This window comes from Chelonoidis abingdonii, chromosome 6 (genome assembly GCF_003597395.2).
Source record: "Chelonoidis abingdonii isolate Lonesome George chromosome 6, CheloAbing_2.0, whole genome shotgun sequence".
Lineage (NCBI taxonomy): Eukaryota > Metazoa > Chordata > Testudines > Testudinidae > Chelonoidis > Chelonoidis abingdonii.
In genome coordinates this window covers 68,510,897-68,533,307 of record NC_133774.1, presented here as the reverse complement: position 1 = coordinate 68,533,307, position 22,411 = coordinate 68,510,897, and positions in this window count along the sequence as shown.

Below are 22,411 nucleotides of genomic sequence, written 5' to 3'. Positions count from 1 at the left end.
TGTGCTTCATTCAACTTGTTGAGTTAGCTTTTATTATGGATTTTTAAACGTGATTCTCAGAATGATCTTGGATTCTTTTCCATACAATTTAGCAATTAAGTAAAGACTTCTCTTAATTAGATGGCATAAATAGTGGGGGGTAAAGGGGAGAGGGAGGGAGAGATCATGTGCATAGATTTTTTTCAAGGCGGCTGCTTAAAAGTCTAAACATTTCTAGAAGTACACTACTTTGTGAATAAATTAAACATGTGCTCCTTGCTGGTCCTTATTTTCATTTTAAAGGGCTTACTTAAAAGCAGCCTTTGGCCTAAAGCTATAAGAAAGCCATCATTTTTGGTTCACAGTATTTTGCGTGAACAGTTTTGATGCTTCAAGCAATTTTGCACGTAAATCTAAATTCCCTTTTATGCCAGATGTTAACAAAACAGCTACTTTCCCACTAAAAAATGTTGATTTTTGCATGATTCTGATGAAAAAGCCATCCTCAAAATGCATTTATCTCTACTTGAAAAGATGCGCATATCTTAGTGAAAATTTCTGTGACATTTTTTGGATTTGTAAGAAGAGATACACACAAAAACAAAAGCCTTAAATACAAGAGAGAAAACTTTATTCTTGGGTGCTTTTGCATCCTTCACACTTATCTACTCACCCACAATTTTTCTACAGAGACAGGTTTATAAATTTATTAAATTAAAAAAAATCTTTCTGCCATTATGGAGCAGTCAATTCTCGTAAGATTTGAAAAATGAATGAAAGGCAGCAATGAAGTAACAAAAACTTTATTCTTTCTAATTAGTGTGTGTGTTTGCTCATCCTGTCATATATGGAAGTAGGCCACCAAAGAAGGGCCACTAAAGGGTTAAAATACCCTGGCAGGATTTTGTAATTATAGATATTGATTACTTTAAGACATCATTGAGTTGACAGGATAAGAAAAGCCACTTGTCTCACCATTTGGTCCCTTTATTTCTCACAAGATGGATGAGTTAATAAACAGGGAACAAGCATTCTCATAAATTCAGCATCTGTAATATTTGTCACCTTTGGAATTACTTGGATGAGAGGAACATCCTTTATGTGAATTCACGGGAGAGGTGCCAGCAGACTTGATGTGGAATCTGTACTCTTTGCTGTGATTAATACATTGTTGATGTTTAAAGAAGCAGCATCATTAGGCAAAAGGTCACTGACAGGGAACTGTGTTCCTTCAACAGGGCCCCATGCCACGTTCTGTGTGTTTTTCCTTCAGTCTGAAAAGACGTCTTCTTTGTACAGTATACGTTTGTGTGTCACTTTTTACATCCACTGTATTCTACTGTCTCATCTGTGTCTGTTTGTAGTGTAACATGCTGTATTTCTAGTATCCTTTTCCTATATTTTTTTTTTAAAGTTCAGGTAGATTAATAAAAATTTTTAAATTAAAACTGAATATATTTAACATGCAAAGTCATACAGTTTGCTAGCTAAATATAAAACTGTATGAAAACGTGAATACAATGCTCTAGAAATTGATAGATACTACAAAAGTATCTGCGCATATGTAATAATTTACACACACATACACATTCCCAGACAAAATTTATGTTAGAATGGAGTTAGGTTGAGCATACATCAGTAATTTAGGGTAGAATTACACTACGGTGTTGTTGTTACTGTCCCTAATGTTATAAAATTTAGAAATGCAAAGTTTAGGTCAAACTTAAAATAAATCTATCTCTGTTTGTACTCTCTAAATGTGCATTTGCATACCTTAACAAACTTCATGCTGCAGTGCAGTAACACTATGTAGTAACCATATGATTGTGATTAAGGCATTTTAGTTTTTTGTGGCTTGAGATTTGATTAAACTGATTTTTTAAAACAATTGTTTTATATTTTTTCCTCTCATAGACTTATCTCAGGGTTTTATCCCTCCTGCATTCCCGAAACACCATTGTCCATGTGCGGACACATAAACACACGTGCATCCCTCTCCTTTCATTTATTCCTATATTCCTCTGCCTACACAAACACCCCAGAGCAGTTCCCCATTCTTCCTGCCCTTTCAGTTGAGTAGCTATGGTTCAACAAGTAGTTTTCAAAAGGAATGTTTAAGAATAAAGGTCATTTGAGGCATTATTTTTCACAGCTGAAAGCCAATCCATCAGCAGAAGCTTAAAATCTTCTTGATCACAGAGACTCAATGAAAAATTGTCCTCCTTCAAAATGACAGTTGTCTCCCTTTGCTCATGAGGTGACTGAGGTCACAGTTGTCTTCTGTTAAAATGCTCTGTTTTTAAATAGCCATTGCCTCCCATATGTCAGAGTGAAGCCAAGCTGTGCTTTCTGAAGACGATGGCTACTATAGTGTCAAGGGGCAGAGAGGAACAGAGTGAGAAGATAGTCCATGGTCTTAGTTCCAATCCGAAGAATACAAACTAGCCATTTTGAGAAGGACATAAATCTATGTAAGAGTGGCCTGTGGCCTTGTCTCAACTGACCTCAGTGAGAAATGGTAGCCATTCTGAAAGTTCTTTGTTAAATTCTCTACTATTAAATATTATTCTTCTGCCTCTGCTGAAGGACAGACTAATACCTTTATTACATTTTTTAAAATGTCACTAGAGATGGGTGAATTTCTAGTCAATTTTTTTTGTTGTTGGAACATACTGATAGTTCATCAAATTCATGGGATAGGGTTGCTTTCACCAAATTTCCTATTTTGAAAAAAATTGAATAAAAAATGTTGAAATTGTCCAAAACTCCTGTTTCAACATTTTTTCAATGTTTTTGTTTCAAATTTAAGTTAATTTAAGGTTAAAAAAGTTAAAATTGAAATAAAACATTTTGAAATTACCAAAATGAAATATTTCAATCAATCCTTTCTGATTTTTTAAAATTTTTCAACTCATGAACATTTCATCCCAGCATCCCAGGAAAAATCTTTGAAATCTCAAAAATTCTCATGGGATGGGAAAACTACTTTTTACCCAGCTCTAGATGTAACCTATGCATGAAGTTTAAGTGAACTTCAACTCTGTGGAAAGCTTGAAGAATCTGTGTTATTAACATCAACTGAGACAAACAAAAATACTGACAACCAGAAGTGAAATCTTAAAATGGACCCATATTTAAAATTAAATGTAATTCCTAGACTTAGTGAAAAATTTGCAAATTCTCAGAAAATTCATTCTATATTTGAAGAGTACACGTAATTTTTTGGAGCATACACTGTGTTTTCATACATAACAGAGAAGCTGAATCTCTGGTATAAGTGCAAAACTAAACTCAACTTCAACTACTGGGTTACCACTGGTGCCTCCATAATAATAATGTGACCTATGGAAGACAATGGCCATTTAAAAACAGAGCATTTGATATAGATTAATAAAACTACAGACCTTTCCCCTCTGGAGACTGGGTTCAAATTCCAAGTTAGGTCATGAGTGTAAATTGATTTGTCTTTCTGTAACTTAGTCTTATTATTTTCCTAGTGAAGATTTTTCAGCACCATGTTAGCTTCTGATACAAATGCAAAACAAGCTGGTCCATTTGTTAACAGTATAATTCTTTATAAAGGATGAGGATTTGAGACTTAGGTTGGGCCACGTGACCATGCAAATCAGAGGGGCTGGGGGCTAGCCTCCCCGGCCTGGAGCTCAGGGGCCAGGCAGGAGGGTCCCACGGGCCAGATGTGGCCAGCAGGCCGTAGTTTGCCCACCTCTGCTATACAGTGTAGTGGCTATCAGGAGCCAAATAGCAAATAGCCTGAACAGTGCTAAATAGTCACTGACAGGGATTGAAAAGAATAGTACATGGGTTGCAACTAAGTTGAATGTGAGAATAATGATCTACATGAAGATTAAGGAGAATTCTTGCAGCAACAGACACTGCTGATGGAATCTCAAGGTTCTTCTGACCTGTCCATTAACTGACTTGGTCATACAGCCTATCTAGGCCTGACATGGTGTCTTTGATCATCATACCACCATCACCATCAGAGGGCTAGAGTTTATGGTGGATTTCCCAAATATGTCAATTATTAAATGGGTAGACAAAGATCACTTTCCCCTTCTGCCTCCCCGACCCCTACTTTTCCCATGCAGACTGATGCCAAACAAACAGTACTGCAAAGGGATCGACAACTGGCCTGTGCCCCAGGATTCCCCTTAAAAATGGGTTTCCTAGTACAAAGAAGTGACATGACTTCCCATATGAATTAACTTTCCACCATTTTTTGTATCACTTCAAGGAGGAAGAAAACAGACACCCTAGTGGCCCTACTCCTCACCCTTCTCCTGCCCCGGGCCAATCCTCTGACCAGCAGTAGATCATCATTCCCATGAAGGATTCCCTGTGAATTCTTGTAGAAGAAGCAGCAGAGATGGGTAATACTGATACCCACCCTGCAGCCACTGTTTGATTGGTAGTCCTGATCCACAACCTGAGCACTGGCATTAAATCTTGTGTATTTCTTTGTGTTGTACCATAAAGTTTGGTCATAAAAATGGCATAACTCAGAGTATTCTTTATCGATATACAACCTATGCACAAATTAGTGTCAATTCTGATTAATCCTTAACCCCAATAAAGCTATTCAAGGACTAATGAGAGGATAGAAATCCTATGGGTTATATAGTGTTTAAAACAAGTTTCAGGAAAAGAAAGAAAATAAATCCTACTATATTTATCCCTGTACTACTGGTATCAGCAAAAATGTAGATATTCTGAGATGCTGTAAATGCATTTGAGATGTAATATAGCTAGGTGGAGTTTTTTGTTTGTTTGTTTTCTGTGAACTCCAGAATATTTTATGGATTGTATATCTCCATTACACTCAGATGAAGAGAAAATAATCATTTTGTACCTCAAAAAAATAAAAATTGGGCTAAAAAATCCAATTATATTTCATTATTTCAGACCAGCAGAGACGGATCTTTGAATTTTCATGGTGCTCCTATTTGTCCCTGTGACTGGTCTTATAAAATGTGAACAAGTCTATGTTGACATAGTTGCTTTTCTGAACATGAGGCTGCTAAAGGGGGATACATCTATTAATAGGAGCCTGCCAAAGTCATCATTCATCAGCTTGTGTTATCAGCAGAATGTCAAGGTAGGAACCGCAATCTTGAAAAATTGTTTGTGACTGTGAAAGATAGTTTCAGCTATTTAACATTGGGCTTTTTTCACAACCAAAGCACCATCACTATATGCAATGTAAGCATGGGTGGTCTTTTGTCATATCATATTCTTTCAAAAAAGAATTCTTTTGAACTTATTTGAAGAAATAATACTCAAGATCCATTAACAAGTATCAAGCTCAATTCATTTAGTTTATACAAGAGAAGGCTGAGTTGTGACTTGATCATTGTCTATAAGTACCTACACGGGGAGAAGATTGTGAAGAGTGTGCTTTAATTCAGAAAACAAAAGCATAATAAATTCCAATTGAAGGAGGATGAAACTAGACAGATTCAGACTAAAAATAAGACACATTCTTAACAGTTAGGGTAATTAATAACAATATATGGAGATATACCTATTACATAGAACTGGAAGGCAAGTCATCAAGTCTAGTCCCCTGCCTTCACTAGCATAACTAAGTACTGTCCCTGATAGATTTGTTTGTTGTTTTTATTTGGGGGGGAGGGGTGCATGCGCTCCAGATCCCTAAATTAGATTGAACTTAGATTGCAACTCTGGGTTTAGCAGGCCAATGCTCAAACCACTGAGCTATCCCTTCCCCTCTAAACTTAGGGATGTGGTAATTTTTCCTCTTTCAAAAGCTTTAAATGGGATGGGATGTCTTTCTGAAAAATGTATTATTGATCAATCAGAAGTTATGGGTTTGGTGCAAGAATCATTGGATAAGTTCTATGGCCAGTGTGATTCAGGAGGTCAGACTAGATGATCCTTTCTGGCAGGGCCGGCTCTACAGTTTTCGCTGCCCCAAGCAGTGCGTCGAATTGCTGCCGTGGACAGCAGGGCAGTCCATATGCCTTTAGGGCGGCAGGCGCGTTTCCGCGGCGGCGGCAATTTGGCGGCAGCTTCTATGTTTAGCTGAAGCTGCCATGGCAATTCGGCGCACGGTTTGGGGGCAAAACAACAGGGACTGCCACCCCTTGCAGAATGCCACTCCAAGCACGAGCTTGGAATGCTGGTGCCTGGAGCCGGCATTGCTTTCTGACCTCAAAAATCTATGCATATAAGTAAGATTCATATTAAACCCTCCAGAAAAGTGCAGCCACTTTTGGACTGAACATCCCCCCACCCGGCCCCAGCTGTTTAACATGCTGCACTAATACTGCATAACAGTTCTGCACAGAAAGTGAGGAAAAATACCACACACAATTGAAAACATAGGACAAATTCAGGGGAAAGAATAAGAATGTAATTATACAATAGAATTAGTTTCAAGGACAGTAGGGCTAACATATCACTTAAGAAAAGTACTCTGAAATCTTGTATGAACTCAAGAGGTCAGGATCTTGGTTTTCCATCTTATCTAAGAGAGGACAAATCCAGCAGCAAATCTAGTGCCCCTAACATAATGTTGGAATATGGTTCCATACTGACTCATCTGTATTTATTCCCCTTCATGAGTGTAGGGAGATTCAAACTGCTGGGCTGAATCCTGTCATCAATTAGGGGATTTAGGCTAGGGAGTGTTTAGCCTCATTTGTTGTGGATTAAGGCCAGTTAACCCTGCACTGGACCCAATTACTACCTGGTAGTTCGGGGGAGGGAAGGAATTTTCCACCATCTGTTTAGTGTGCTTAAAGTTAATAAAGTGGCAGCTTGACATTTTAATTCCATCTCTGTATCAATGTCTTCATTCTCCAGCATGTCCTGATCAAATTTGTTCATAATTCTAAATTATTTGAGAAAAGTTTCATTTAAACAAATTTGAGCTTAAAGACTGTTATTAACTGAGTTTGCTGCCCGTATTCACTAGTTCTTATTACCTCTGTATAATTGGTAACATGAACATAGGAACACATTGTCCAATATTTGCAAAAAAGAACTCTAGGCTGCATCAAACAAAACAAAGGGAGTTTTACAAATTCGTGGTAAGAAAATATCCAGAATACTGGTCAAGCTCCTTCCTCCGCTAGTATAAATCAGTGTAGCTCCACTGAATTCACTGGAGATACGCTGTTTTACATCAACTGAGAATCTGGCCCAATTTCTCAAATTTTGGACAAATTACTTCTACAAAAATGTACAAATTCTGGAGAAGAACCAGAGAAGAACCTGCTAATAGACTGGGGGGAATCAGCTATAAGGACAGGTTGAAAAGATTAAGCTACTACTGGGAAGGGGCGGGGGGGAGTCTTCTTGTAGTAGAAAGATATCTTACTGGGCAATCACAGAGATTAGATAGGATCTAATTTAATGAAGCAGCAGCAGGAAAACAGATACTCCCGGAAGGAGGGAAAAGAAAAGTATATTTAAAATATACATAGGTGCCTCTTTTTGCAGAAAACTACTGTGTTTTGAATTTTGGCCCAAGAGATATTAGCAAAATCCATTTTATTGGGCTTCACTAAAAATAGGAGGAGTAGATGGCTAATTGCAGTGAATTGTACTCACATGCGGTGCATTCAGGAAAATACTTTCTGCCACAGTTTATCTGCAAAAACTGTTTGGGGCTTTCTCAGATCCCGCTGGAGAAAACTATTATCCCATAAGACCAAATTCTTGCAATGTTGGCTATTAATCCATCTTTCTGTGTTTCTATATTTCTTACTGAGGCTGACTAGATTTGAATGTATGCTGTATATTTCTTATTCTGGGAAGCTACTCAGTACGTTTCCAGGATCCTGATGACAGGCAGGGTGAGCTAGATCAACTGGAGTTATGTCCATTTATGGCAGTTGAAGATCTGGCCATCAACATTTTTTTTTCTTCATTATCTTCAACAATATTCCTTCTTTCTCCTAACAGGAATGTTCTGATTTGGCTTTTCTATATTCAGGTATTAAATGCAGTACTTCACATTTTCCAGTGACACTTTTATCTGTTGAGGGTTATATAATGGAAATATTGCTGTGATTGTTAATTCAAATATGTTAAGAAATACTGTTGAACACATTCTTTTTCAATATATTTCACTGATGGAAAAAAAGGAAATTCATTGCCTGATTTGAGTTTGTGAGAGCTAGTTTTTAGGGTTATTCCTCTCAGGCTGATTCACAGGTGAATGCTTGTTTTTTATTAAATAAAAAGAGTAAAATATTGGAAACTATAAATTAGAAAGGATTCAGGATGTTTGTGTCATTTTACAAATCTCAGGCAAATCTAATTCAGCTCAGGGGAGCAGAAAGTCAACCAAAAAGGGAGCCAAATGCCAAAAGCTCCTTTTCTCCCAATATTGACTTGGCCAATATTTCCATGGGAACTAAACGTCTTTAATTAGGAGTAGAGTAACTTCCACAGATACTCATTATTTTAAATTTCTGTGAGATGAAATTGTTTTTCAGTCCTTGTTGCCACAAACTAGTAATGAGGTTTGACTCTGTCTATCCTCCTTGAATCTCGATCTCCTGCTTTGGACTTCAACAGGACTCATATATACTGCTTGCATTTCAGGGTCAGGCTTTCTGTCTTTTAAATAGGGCCCTCGTGATATAATATGGTATAGTATGGTATGATATGGTATCTGTGACAATCGCGGTAGGATTAATCCTTTTATCACTGGACTCCTCTGCAATTTCAGTGTGGCAACAGATTGTGGTGGTGTTCTTTTCAAGGTTGATTTTCCATTGTAATATTGGTAATTTCAAAGATGATGTACCAAGTAGGTAGGCAGGACTGGCAGTACTTGGTCATTAAATTTACCATGTATGTTAGGCAGCACCAAAGTCATTAATTGAGATGTATTTTTATGATGCCTTGGTGTGTGTAAGCAGTTTATTTTTTTTCGTATTAACTTCAATAATTATGGAGACCATTCAAGGAATGAGTTAGCACCCAATCCAAAGGAAGTCTTTCCACTGACTTTTTGGACACTGGGTGAATCCCATAATCACTGAATCAGCAAAGAGGACCATGTAGCACATGGAACTCCACTGACTTCTTTGGGGCTCTGCCCAGTCTGCCTGGTTGTCTTTACCAGAAAGAAGGCTACCAGGAAATAGATGAAAGAGAAGCCTAGCATAACTGGGTTGGTAAACAACACTATCATCATTCCTAGATTAACAAAGGCAACTGAAACAAAATAATGGCATTTGGGCCTTCATGCTACAAACATTTTTTTTTAATTGAAAGCATCAAGGTGTTAACCAAAAAGCAGTAATATCTCAAATTGTTAGGCACTTATATTGTATTACATTGTTGCTTAAAATGAAATTAGATTATGGGTATTTGGAAGGTTTTATAGAGATAGCTTATCTGTAAGTGACATAACTAATTATTAGTTACATAGCTAAGCATAATATAAGGATTAGGGGTTTCCTGCAGCTGAACACTGAATCCTTTTTTAAATTATTTGTGATTCAAATTATCTTGTACTTTTTACTGTTCAGATTGTAAACTTTACATTTATGGAAATGGTATTATCTGATGTCCAGACTATTTTAGATGATCAGAATAGAGCTGCTTAATGTCTTTCCATTTCACTATGAAAATAGTTTAGATTCTATGGGCCTGATTCTTCTCCTACACCAGTTGTATTCCAGGCCAGCTCTTTTGTCTTCACTGGAACTATTTTCAATTTTCACTGTCCCAAGTGAGGGAAGCCTTTTATAGCGAGACTTTAATTGTAAGTAAGCCAACAGTGTGGTTAAGATGTTATGATATAGTCCGTTTATTGCCATAAGTATGTAAATCATATCTTAACATTTCTCTCGTACTTCAACTGTTGGAGTATTATGAGTCAGTGGAGTAATTCTGGATTTACACCACTAACTGAAAGCAGAATTGAAGTTGACTGATATGTCTGTTTATTACAAAGGTATGTCTTTTTCTACTGAAAAGTGGCTCTGTAAAATGATATCTCAGGGTTCTGCATTTATTGCCTCTCAATTTGCAAGTAAAAATATTGCCCAATATATTCATTCTGTTTTTCTGTATTGTGTCTCATCACCTGTAATAAATATTTGGTGGGACAAATTCTTTTTTCAGAGGCAGCTGTGCAACCCCATTGTCTTCCAGGTGTGTCTCAATTACACTTATTCACATTTATTACTGCTATTTAAATAATATTAGCACCCTGTCTTCAACGAGGTTGTGGAGGTGTAACTGGGAGAACAAGCTAGCCTACAATTGGAGTTATTGATGTGAGGAGTCAGACAAGAGGCCAGCTCCCTCCTCCAAAGCTGCATTGGTTCCGGTGATAATACAGCAGGAGGAAAATCTGATTTTTGGCACAAAAACAAGCAGACAGAACTCAGAGAATACAGACAAATCTATAGATTGGAAAGTGCCATTTTTACATTTATCTATCTTAGGTACTTCTATATGATCAAAAGTGTCTAAGTGACTAAGAAACATGTCACCTTGGCATTCAGTGGGACTTCTGTTCCTAAATCACTCACAGGCTTTTGAAAATCCCGCCCATCCGGCCACAAGTTGTCTAGGCATACATTATTATAAAGGAATTGTGCTAGTCTATCTGTAAATGGGTTTAAATCATACTTGCCTACCTCAGAGAAGGGTTAAGAGACTCAATTAATTTTTTGAAAAATGCCTTGAGATCACTGGACAAAAGGCACTAAACCATGTGCTTAACTACTTTGCCAAATTTGGGACTAGAGATATTAAAATATATAATAAAAGAATAATATTAAAATTTTAGTAGGCAGTGTAGAGACTGATACAGGAAGGAATGTTTGCATTTTAGCCAGCATCTAAGGTTTCTTGATCCTGCAGGTGAAACCTTTGTGATTCATATATCTGATTATAACCTGAGCACCTCCTATTTTTGTTATTAGTTGGAACTGATAACTAAGGAGGTCAGAAGAAGCTTTACAAACAATAGGCCAGATTATGCCAGTTTCACCATCAAATGGAAGGTCTCCTCTGCCTATGGACCACCTCATGTGAATTGATGGATCAGTAGCCTCCATGACAGCATTCCTCTTTTCCTTTAGGCCCTATGGAATGCTGTGCATGAGACGGGGAGAAGGCAGTGAGTGGGTGTAGGAAAAAGGAGCAGGTCAAGGGTGGAGGGGATGACCATGTCCCCAGTGGGGATTTTCCTGGAAATGTAATACAAAGTGGCTGTATCACATTTCTGGATTTCCATTTCTTAATTAGGGGAGGTAGGGGCACTAAATGGGAGCGCAGTGGACAGACATGACCGAGAGAGTCCATGACAGTGTGGTTTCAATGGAGGCCAAGCACTGGGAATTTTCATACCAATGTTCTTCTGCCCCCTGCTGCTGATCCCTGCCCCTACCTCAAGACCCACGAAGTCAGAGGAAACAGAAGGGAAACTGCAGAAGAATAATGTAAACACACTATTTCGCTGTGGCAAAGTATTTAACTCCAATGAGACTGTATCTAGTACTGTGGCAAATTGAAAGGAGTAATGAATGATCTTAGAGGGTCATAGAACTTCTTTTACCAGCTAAGGAGATATTAAAGAATTAGCACTATACATCCTTGTTGAGTTAAATCAAAATAAGTGATCAGCCTTGAAATAATCATTACATCCATTAGGTGAACATTTGAAAAGTATGATATTAAAATGAGAAGTATTAAATATTAACAGGTTTTCAGACCAGAAGGCACTCACTCAAGGGTTTTGAATTGTCTGCCAGACAATGAAAATTGGAGCTAATTAAGCTGAAAATTGGTTCAAAAGGTAGTGAAGTAGGCAGCTATAATTATATATAAAAAACACTGAAATTGTCATGGATTATAAAGTTAAACAGCGTGGTGGATGGTAAACACTGATCCCCTCTTAAATATGATACTGAAATGTTCTCATGGGGCAAATACATTCTACCTGAGACTCCTACACTTGTCACTTTTTGTGTAAGTTTTGGATGTTCATAACAGATACATATTACCATTCTTCCCTCCCTGGACTTTCTTGGGATAAGATCTATCCATCAATATCAGTAGTACTTAAGACCTTGAGTCTTATTATTTGTCACAATCAGTTGGAGTACCGAAGAATCTTTTTATTTCTAAAATAACAGAGCTGTATTATTTTGCTCATCTGTTATCCTTGTTTCCAAAACTGTGCGTGTCAAATCCAAATTACAGCTCTTGACACCATCCTGTCTCTGGAGAAGTTTCTCTTCCAACCCTTATAGGACTTCCAACAAAGTCCATTTAAATCAATGGAAAAATCTCCTATTGTCTTCAATAAACTTTGTACCAGATACATACAAAACAGCTATCACGAAATTTTACTGTTCAGTGTAATTTAATTTGCATAATGACAGGATACATATTTAAAAAAAAAACTAGAAACTAGTGCAAATGCTATTTCCATTTTGCTGGATGGTAACTTTGTTGGATGGCTGGTGTTATATGAATGTAACGGTTTTAAGAGAGTACGTTATACAGTAGAGATACTAGTACAATTTAATGTTTGCAGAAAAATTGCAACAAAATTTGGCATTATATTTCCTCCTCTTGCTGTTGTTAAGGAACATTTCACTCACATATTCTTTGCAAACATCTTAACCAACTTGAAATAGTCAATACATTTAATTCAATAATTCTAAATACATGTACTTCAAAACCAAATAAAGAAACAAAGGATTAGTTATTCATCTGAGTTTGCTTATATTATGCTGGACTCTTACTATTTACAATTGAAAGTCAATAACCTGGAAAGAGAAATCGTCTTCATTTAAGGTTGTATTAGAAAGTGTAAAGCATGATTAACTACAAGATTTACAATTTTGCCTTGATGTAATCTAAAAATGAAACTTTATATATATACACTTATTAAATACTATTTACTGTGCCCTATCCAAAACCTGCATTAAATGCAGAATTATTCATTTCCTTATGGTGCTCATCATCAGTATAGTATCCAAGTACTTCACAAAGAATTTATTTTCACAGCTCCCCTGGGATATTAGATAATGTTGTTATCCCCATTTTACAGATGGGGAAACTGAGACAAGGACAAGGCAACTTGCTTTAACTCACACAGTGACTGGGTTAGAAATTAAGACCATCTGACTTCCATTCCTAATCCTGTGCTCATTTGCCCAAACCACACTGCCTTACTGAAATACACACTGAACACCCAGAGCTGCCAATGACTTCAGCTACAGATATAAATGCTCAGCTTTTCTAAATATAAGGACCTAAGTTTTTCAAGCTGGGCACCATAAAATGAAGAACCTGCCATCATTTTAAGGGACAACAGCTTCATTTGCTACATAACTTGATTCACTCACTGAGTGGTCTCCATTCTCTGCAGTGCTTCCAGCTGGCCACCATTGGTGTTGGAGGAAGGGGTGTGATTTCTCTGCTCCTGCTGCTTTTCCAGAGGGAAGTGGTTGCCTTTTCTCTGACTACTGTTGCAGCTGGGCTCCCACTCTGTTGCCTGAATTCCATCCTGCCAGCGGCAGCAATTTTTCTTGCCTGTGATTGTTTCCCTAATTCCAGCTTGTGGTGAGTTCCGTCCTCCATTTTCTGCCCCATCCCTCCATTTGTTTGGGTTGGTTTGGTCTGGTTGTTGTCCCTTCCCCTCTCATGTTTGGTCTGTTTGTTTGTTTGTCCTCAGTCTTATCCTCTTTCTTGCTCCTGCCCTTCCCTTGCTTTTTCTTGGGAAGATTGGCTCCCTTCCTTTCAGCTTTCTCAGCCCCACCCAGTGAGTCCCTTTCCCTCTAGTGGGAGGGACAGGTTTCCTTTTGTTCCCCTCTCCCTGTTTTTTGTTCCCTCTTTCCCTCCCATAAGTGTATCCCCATGACCTTTCCTTTCCTACCTCCCCCAAGCCCACCTATTGTTTCTTTAGTTTGAATCCTGACCCTTCCCATCACTCAAGTGCAGCCAGGAGTGGGGGACTCTGGATGAATTCCCCTTGCTTATGTTTGTTGTTTCATTTTCTCCATTTTTGGTTTGCTTTCCCTTCCTAACAGGGGAAAGGGGCATTGTGTTCCCCTATTACCACCTCGTCCCCTTTTTTTTCAGTCACTGCCCATGGCAGGTCCTCAGTCCCCCCTTGGTGAGGCATCTCATCCAGAAGCCTTGGATGGTGGTGGGGCTGGGGAGGGAAAGAAGGGGGCAAAGGGCTTTCCTGGCCAACTGTTGTTGCCCTGTCTCTGGATTTTCCCCTCTACAGGGTTTCATTACTAGCTACAAACTTTTAGGTAAGGGCAAGGGCTCATCCTTCTCTTCCTCCTCCTCCTTTTGGAGGCAAGGGTCCTGCTAAAAATAAGGCCTCTTGGGGTTCTTCCATGGTCCCTTCTCCCACTAGGCTTCTACCAACATCAGGGGCCTCATTCCCCAGGGCATGCAGGTGGATGCCCAAGTGACTACGGTGAATCTAATATCTAAGTTATCATCATCTGGTTCAACCACAGCATCGACCACGTCTGCTGCTTCCACCTATGGCAGCTGAGGCACCATACCAGGAAGGATGACATTCAACTGGCCCTCTTTTGGAAACATTATTTGGCCATTACACCTAAGTGATTAGGGCTAGCCTACTGGCACTTCAATAGAGCTTTGGAAAGGTTGTGGGCTTTGTGACGTCATACCCTCATACAAGTCTTATACACACATTATATACGTACAAGTGATAAGACAGGCATGTAATAAACTGCACTGATTCCACAGGGATTTATTTAATCTTTCAAACTCATCAAAGTCATCATTTTAAAACAATAAACCCTAAAACTAGCAAAGGAATGTTTCTTTTCACAACGTGGAGCAAAATGTTTCCTTTCTTTCCCACCAATCTGGAATTTATCTCTAAAAAACATAGTGATGTAGGAGGAGAATGTGCAATATTCAATCCAACATTGATAAGGAGGTCAAAATTAGATACTTTTAGACCCATAAGAGCTGGAAACAAAAGTTTTATATATTTGGAAAGAGAAAATCCTTATTTTTTTAATGGAACACACCATGCATGCTTCTAAGTTTTCAAAGTAACATGAAAGAATAACTTGAAATCATGACATTTTCACATACAATATAGAAAAACTATTGTGGATCATTTTTAAAGTCCTCCCCCCGCCCCAAACCTGGATATTTGGACTCATGGGAACTAAGGCACCTTTCAAGTGGAGGGATACAAAAAAATAGACTAAAGAAAAGCTTTTAACGCTCCGTAAAACATAAGTCATTTCACTGCAACATGTATGAGATACATAATGATGTAGTAGAAAGCTTTTATATCTACTTATTATTATTTATTTTGCAACAGAATCCAGAAACCTCAGCCATGGACCAGAACCCCATTGTGCTAGGCACTGTATAAACACACAAACAGACAATCACTGCTTCAATGGCTTGTAGCCTATAGAGATGATGTTTGCTTACGTTTATATAGAAAAATATTGAAATGTGAGTAGGCCCAAAAATCTATTTCCTAAAAACAGTGAGGCCTGGTAAAGTATGAATACGGTGAAGTAAAACAATTCAGAAGCAAGCTGGTAATATGTTAGGTCATAACCCCAAGTCATGGTGTAAATATGGTTTGGTCCTAACTATTTTTTACAAGTGTTTTAGATAAAATGTTAATGTTTTGGAAAATGGTATCTATATTGATACTTATTGGTATAACATTTACTCAGATGTTAATAAAAATGATGCTTAATGATAAATAGCTAAACAGAACGCAGAAAATATTTAATTACGGTAAAAAGGTGAATTTCATGTTAATTAATTAAGTGGTGTTATAATAGATTATAAAAAGGGTAGCATGATAATTTTAGATTAGGTACATCCATCCACCATCAAGGTACTGTTAGAGAAAGGATTAAACCCATTTTTCCTAATTTAGGGACTGATCATCCCTATATGCATCATTTTGTTTTAGAATGTGAGTATCAATGCAGTGTATGGTTATATTGTAATATCTGATTGCTTTTATTAAATAAAGTGTTTAATTTGATCACTTATTGTGTCATTCAGAATTCTCTTTAAATTAAATTATCTGTAACAGCCCTGGAGACCTGAACCTTAGATAATTCAGTTTGATTTTATTCCTTATTTTTAAATTACTAATTTGGAACACATAAATCAAAAGTTACAGGCTGCATAACTCATTTTTGACATCACCACAGTAAACAATAATGTAGCCGTCCCAAATTAATATATGGTACATCACACCATCATATGTTTTCTCTCACATAGGTATTGAGCTCTCTGGCTCTGATCTCAAGTACACACTTAATTTTTAACATATGAAGAATCTATTGACTTCCATAAGAATACTCACATGCTTAAAGTTAAGCATGAGTCTAAGTGTTTTTCTGGGACAGGAGAATGCTCATCTCCTTGCAGGATCAAGCCTGAATACATTACCCACAGAGAACATATATGTTTGTTAGAGTAAGCATCTAAAACATAGTCCTGTCATAGTTAAGTGGCTATGCTACTCCAGAAATGAACGAAGTTCTGTCTAGTTTATTTATTTTTTATTGGGAAAATGCAATGAATAGTAGTATAAAATAATCATTTATTATGATGGGCCAGTGATGAGGGCAGAAGTCCAGTATTTGGGAGATGAGGGTTCTATTCCATGCTCTACCAGAGACTTCCAGTGTGACCTAGGGCAAGTCACTGAGCCTTTCTGTGCGTCAATTCCCCATCTGTAAAATGGGAATAATGATATTTCCCTACCTCACAAGGGTGTTGTGAAGATAAATACACTAAGGACTATTAAGTGCTTTGAGGTCTACTGATGAAAAGCACAACATAGGGGCTAGGTATTGTTATTATTCATATTATTATGTTAATTCATGAGTACCCTCTAGTGGTGATGATGTTACCTTGTTATATTACTCACATTCTAATAAAGAATTTATGATAGTTTTAATGAAGAATTAACATGGTTTCCCCCTAATTACAAGATTCCAAATATGTTAACATCCAATAGGCAGATTTACCAGTGGTTAGGTGGCATTGTATAGTTTAGCCAGTAGGAGTAAGGAGCTGTGTCTGTATTGGTGTGTGTGGGGGGGGGAAGCTGGTGACTTTAAGGGTCCTCTCCACCCCCTCGGGTATTAGGAGGCAATGGTAAGGCATCATCTGAGCAGGTGGGTGGGCTAGAGGCTCAGTTAAGGCATTGGATCCTGTGCACCTAGGGAGGGTATATAATCCCTGTCCCTTTAGCCTGAGACCTCCCTCTTGCCCATCTTCACAGTTTCCATCCCACCTCATCCCTAGGATTAGCACAGGACTAAGGTTTTTCTGGTATGCTGTGGACATTACACTAGTCATCTTTTTGGAAGTGGGAAGGGATTTTCCCCTCATTGTTAGATTGGCCTGGACAGTATGGCTTTCTTTGCCTTCCCCACGGCAGATCAAGAACCCCGTGAGGTAGACCAGGAGATAAGGTTTAAGTTGTCATAATTTAGGTTGCAGATGTTCAGTACAGGCATTTGTTCCATAGGGGGTCTGTTCCTCCAAACTAGAATTGGAAGTAGGCTAAGAGGAAGGCATCCCCTAAAGAAACTAGGTAACAAGCTTGGAATTCTAATTTGTGGAACGAGGAGACAGCCCCCTTTCCCCAATCCCTTAATCCTCAAATCAGGGAGGGTGGTGGGGTCTCAGCAACAGGCTGGGGCCCAGCTATGGAGAGGTGGAAGGTTAACAGCACCCCTCTGCCAGGTAGAAGTGATTAGGAAGGAACGGTGACCTGTGCTGTATGAATTATTCCCAGATGAGTAAAATAATAAAGCTGCAGACTACTGAAACCACATTTCTCACATATTTTCTTTTCTTCTTGTTTTACATTACTGGGACAATGTAATTACTCAAAGTGGCCAGAACACTGTGGTGAATCCCCCTCTATTCTTCAGAAAAGTGTAACTGAATCTTCAACAAGTAGTGAAAACCTTAATTTTTTACATCTCATTTGAACATCACAACACCACATCATATGGGCGATTGGGTCAGTTCCCTGTTCAACTTTTGAGATGTGACAAGACTGAAACCCATTCTGGCATGGCTGAAAAACACTGATGGTCAATTCTGGAAACTGGCAGCAGTTTTTAATTTTGCCATTTTGGAAAACACCCTAAACTACATTTCCCTTGGATGGTAGATAGATAATGGCATTGAGGCGATACACCTCTTACCCATGTATAAGGTTGGTGCACTTGTAGGTATCCACATTTTTGAGAAAGACTTGAGCATAATAATCATATTTGTTAATATTCCAAATGATTTAAGTGTATTTTGATATGAAATTACCATCCACATGGAATAATGTGTGACCCTATAGCACAGGAAACTTGGCTTAGGGCCTGCAAAATCCCTAATTAGTTCTTTGAATTTTCTGACAGCACTACTATGTGTAGAGCAGAGTCCCAGAGGAAACATTTAATTGATGCAAGTAATTCAATATTTGACTTCTGCCATCCCCTCACATTCCATTCCTCTTCATCTCAGGATATGTTCCAAGGTCTCTCAAAATTTGAAAATAGAAACCATACTTGGTCTGTTGAAAAACTTGTGGATGGCACATACAGTGTGGGTAATCCAAAAAAGTACATTCATGTCTATTGGTGGTCTTTTGTGTTACACTGAAATATTCTCAATTAGTAAATATGTGATCAAAACACTATAACTGCCAAGAAATTTTGCTTCCCTAGCTCTTGGAAGCAATAACTTAAACATTAAATGAATTCAAGTTAGGAGTCCATTTACCTCAGTGATGTTCTTGACTTGTTGATACTCAGCAGGACTGAGTATGCATTCTTTGAGGAGAATTTTGAACAACTGAAAAACATTCTCGCACAGCAGGGTTACTGTACGTTTGTACCAGCTGCCAGTCAATGAGACTTCACAACCCAGATCTGCTGTCAACTGATATGAATTCCAGCTCTCTCCTTGACTTAAAACATCAGAACACTTAACAAAGAACAGATAAATGAGCATGAAGAAGGTAATGTGACAAGTTTTCAAAACATGTAGAATATCAAAAGATCCATTTCCAGAAGGAAAGACAATACATTAAAGCTGACCCATACCAATCAGATGGCACTCTTTATCCTGCATATTTTGTTATCAGTAAAAACAACAACCACAAAACTACCTAACAAAAAACACAAAAATATTTTGAAGAAGACTTTGTTGAGCCAGAAACCTCTTAGCATCTACTTCTTATAGACCCGTGTTTTGTTTTGTTTTCCTCCCATAAAGATTTCTGGATGAATGGGAAGACATGCAGCTAATGAAATGATTAAAAGTAAACTTTAATTGGAGTTTTAAAATAAAACAAGAAAGTCAGCAGAGAAGCAACAACTTCATTATTTTTCAAGTGGAAGATCAAACAATGATAAAAAGGAGAAGTATTATTTGTCACCGTTATAATTTATCATTCATAGATGACTTCATTATCTGGGACATCTCTAAATATTAGTACAATTTACACACACAAAGTTTTGCTGAGACACAGTTCTTTCTTGGTTCAAATATTTTGCATAATATTACCAATTTGTTACTTACGCAACTCATTATTCTAATCAAACTGTATGGTACCTCATGTGTCTGTTTTAAGATACCTGCTTTTCAGTATCTGTGGTCCTAATTCAGCAAAGCTTTGATGCATGTTCTTAAATACTTTGCTGAATTGGGACCTATGTGACTCTATTTGCGTCAGTCCAGTATCTCTCTGTGTTGAGGACTGATCCTGAAGTCCTTGCTCTGTCAGAACTCCCAACGGGACTAATTTTGCAGACTTAATTAGCATCTATGAGACAGATATGTACACTCTGCCAGCTGATTCCACTGTTCTCAATGCTTGTGTAGTTCTGCAGTATCTTACTCAGGCTCTGAATTTCATCCCTTTGCTAATAATAATGAGATGATCTCTGTCATTTCTGTGTTAAAAATAGTTATGCAAAATGAGTCAAATTTGACCCTGGTTCATTGATTAATTGATTCCTGGACACTTATAGTTGGGATGAACTTGCCTCAGTGAGCACAAGTGCATGTTAAAACACATCTCTAAAGAGACTATCCAGGGTGTTCAATCCATTGTGTGGGTTTTTTTGTTTTCCAACTGCTTGAACGATTGAATTATACTAATTCAAATTATGGACTAGTGGTTTCTAAACTTTATAAGAACAGAATCAAATGTTGAAAGTAGATAATTAAAGAGTCTCCTCTCATTCAGATCCATTCTGTGTATAATTAAAACTTTAATCAACATACCATTGTTTTTCTTTTTTAAATGTGTTAAAGACTCTCTTTGCCTATAATTTGTGTTTGAGCTCAAAGAAGCGTGTCTTACAGGTTTGTATTCTGTATTGGGAGCAGGAAGTGGGATGTGCATGGAAGCAGGAGTCATGGCTCTTGATCCCAAGGCAGGAGCAAGGTTACTGTAACCACTTGAAACACGAGTAATGGAGACCAACAAGAAAAAGATAGCTCCACAAAGAGTACTGCCACAACACACCCTTCTCCATGACACTATTTATTGTAACGATGAATTTGTGCATTTACCCAAGCTCTAGCACTTCTCTTATCATATCATCACCCAGGTTAAACTCCTTTACTTGTGGCACATCACACAAACAATTCAGTTGGAAGAAAAATAAAAGAAGGAAGACAGTTCCTTACAAATGTCCAGTATTTCCTTCAGTGAGGATTTTAAATTCTACTTAAAGATCAAGGTAAACATACCAACACTGCCATTAGTGCATTCATTTTTTATAAACCAGCTTTATCCTCCTGGTAAACAGAGATTGTATTGAATTAATATCAGGTTTACAGAGATATTCTTTTACTGTACATCAGAAGAAAACTTAAGGGAAAGGCACAGACCAAAAGGAAAAGAAAAAACTTTAAATAAGTTATTACTTTTCCCCCTCCTGAGTTTCACAGCTATAAAAATATAGGTATAACTAATTATCATGTAAGTGTGAATTCTTTATGTATATGGGGAGTTTACATACAGAATAGGTCAGCTTTACATTTGAAACTGGAACCAGAACAAGAGCTCCTAGACAAAGTACAAGGTTTTGATGAACACTCTGTACCAGACAGATACAGTTTGGCTGGACAAGATATATCTAAAAAAAATGTGGTTTTCGTGAGAATGTATCTGGACTTGAGTTTCATGGTTTGCTAAGATTGCATGCTCTTCCTTTCAGAATTTGAAGACTGAGCAGTCTTTTTGCAGTTAAACTCAATGAGAGTTTTAGCTGATTCAAAGATTACAGGATTAGGATCTGTACACCTCAAAACATGCAACAGAAGAAGAAGTTTCTGCTTAGACTTTCTCTTAAAATCTGCTCAGAAAGAACTAAATGAAGTGATAGGCTGCATTCCATATCTAAACCTCGAGCAGCTGAAAATAAGATCGTATAAAGAAACCAAAAGAATTAGGTCAGATCCTCAGTTAATGTGGAATGGCATTGCTCCATTGTGTAGCTAAATTATACCAACTGAAGATCTAATAATCTTTTTAGCATATGCACAATGTGTCTCAGGTGTCACGTGACCAGAATTCATCACTGAATTTGGTCTACTGGTTGGTTCATTAACTTCCCTGGCCCAGGTACTGATAGGGAGTGCGATGTGAACTCTGATCCATGATCTGGCCAATGACATATTTGAGAGATGTTTTTCAATAGTCATTTAAACAGATCTTTAAAATATGTAATAATATATTAACAATATTTAAAATATAACTATATAGAGTGCATATGATTATACTGCAAAATAAATCAGATTATAAACCCTTGGGGCAGGGGGTGTGTCTTCCCCAATCTGACAGAGGCATGTGGGTGTCATCATAATCTAAATAAATAACTGACAAATCAATAATGCAGAAAGGGGAATCAACCCCTTGTGCAGACTTTTCTGTAAAACAGGGCTCTCGGGTGAAGAAAACTCATGGAGTTTCTTTGTAATAGTTCTGTGGGAGTTAAGGAAGCAGGAGGGGTTTCTGTTCCCAGATTCTGTGGATTCATAGAATCATAGAATATCAGGGTTGGAAGGGACCTTAGAAGGTCATCTAGTTCAACCCCCTGCTCAGAACAGGACCAATCCCCAACTAAATCACCCCAGCCAGGACTTTGTCAAGCTTGACCTTAAAAACTTCTAAGGAAGGAGATCCCACCACCTCCCTAGGTAACCCATTTCAGTGCTTCACCACCCTCCTAGTGAACTTTCACCACCCTCCTAGTGAACTCTTTCCTAATAGCCAACCTAAAACTCCCCCATTGAAACCTGAGACTCCTTGTTCTGTTACTCCTTGTTCTGTCATTTGGTACCACTGAGAACAGTCTAGAACCATCCTCTTTGGAATCCCCTTTGAGGTAGTTGAAAG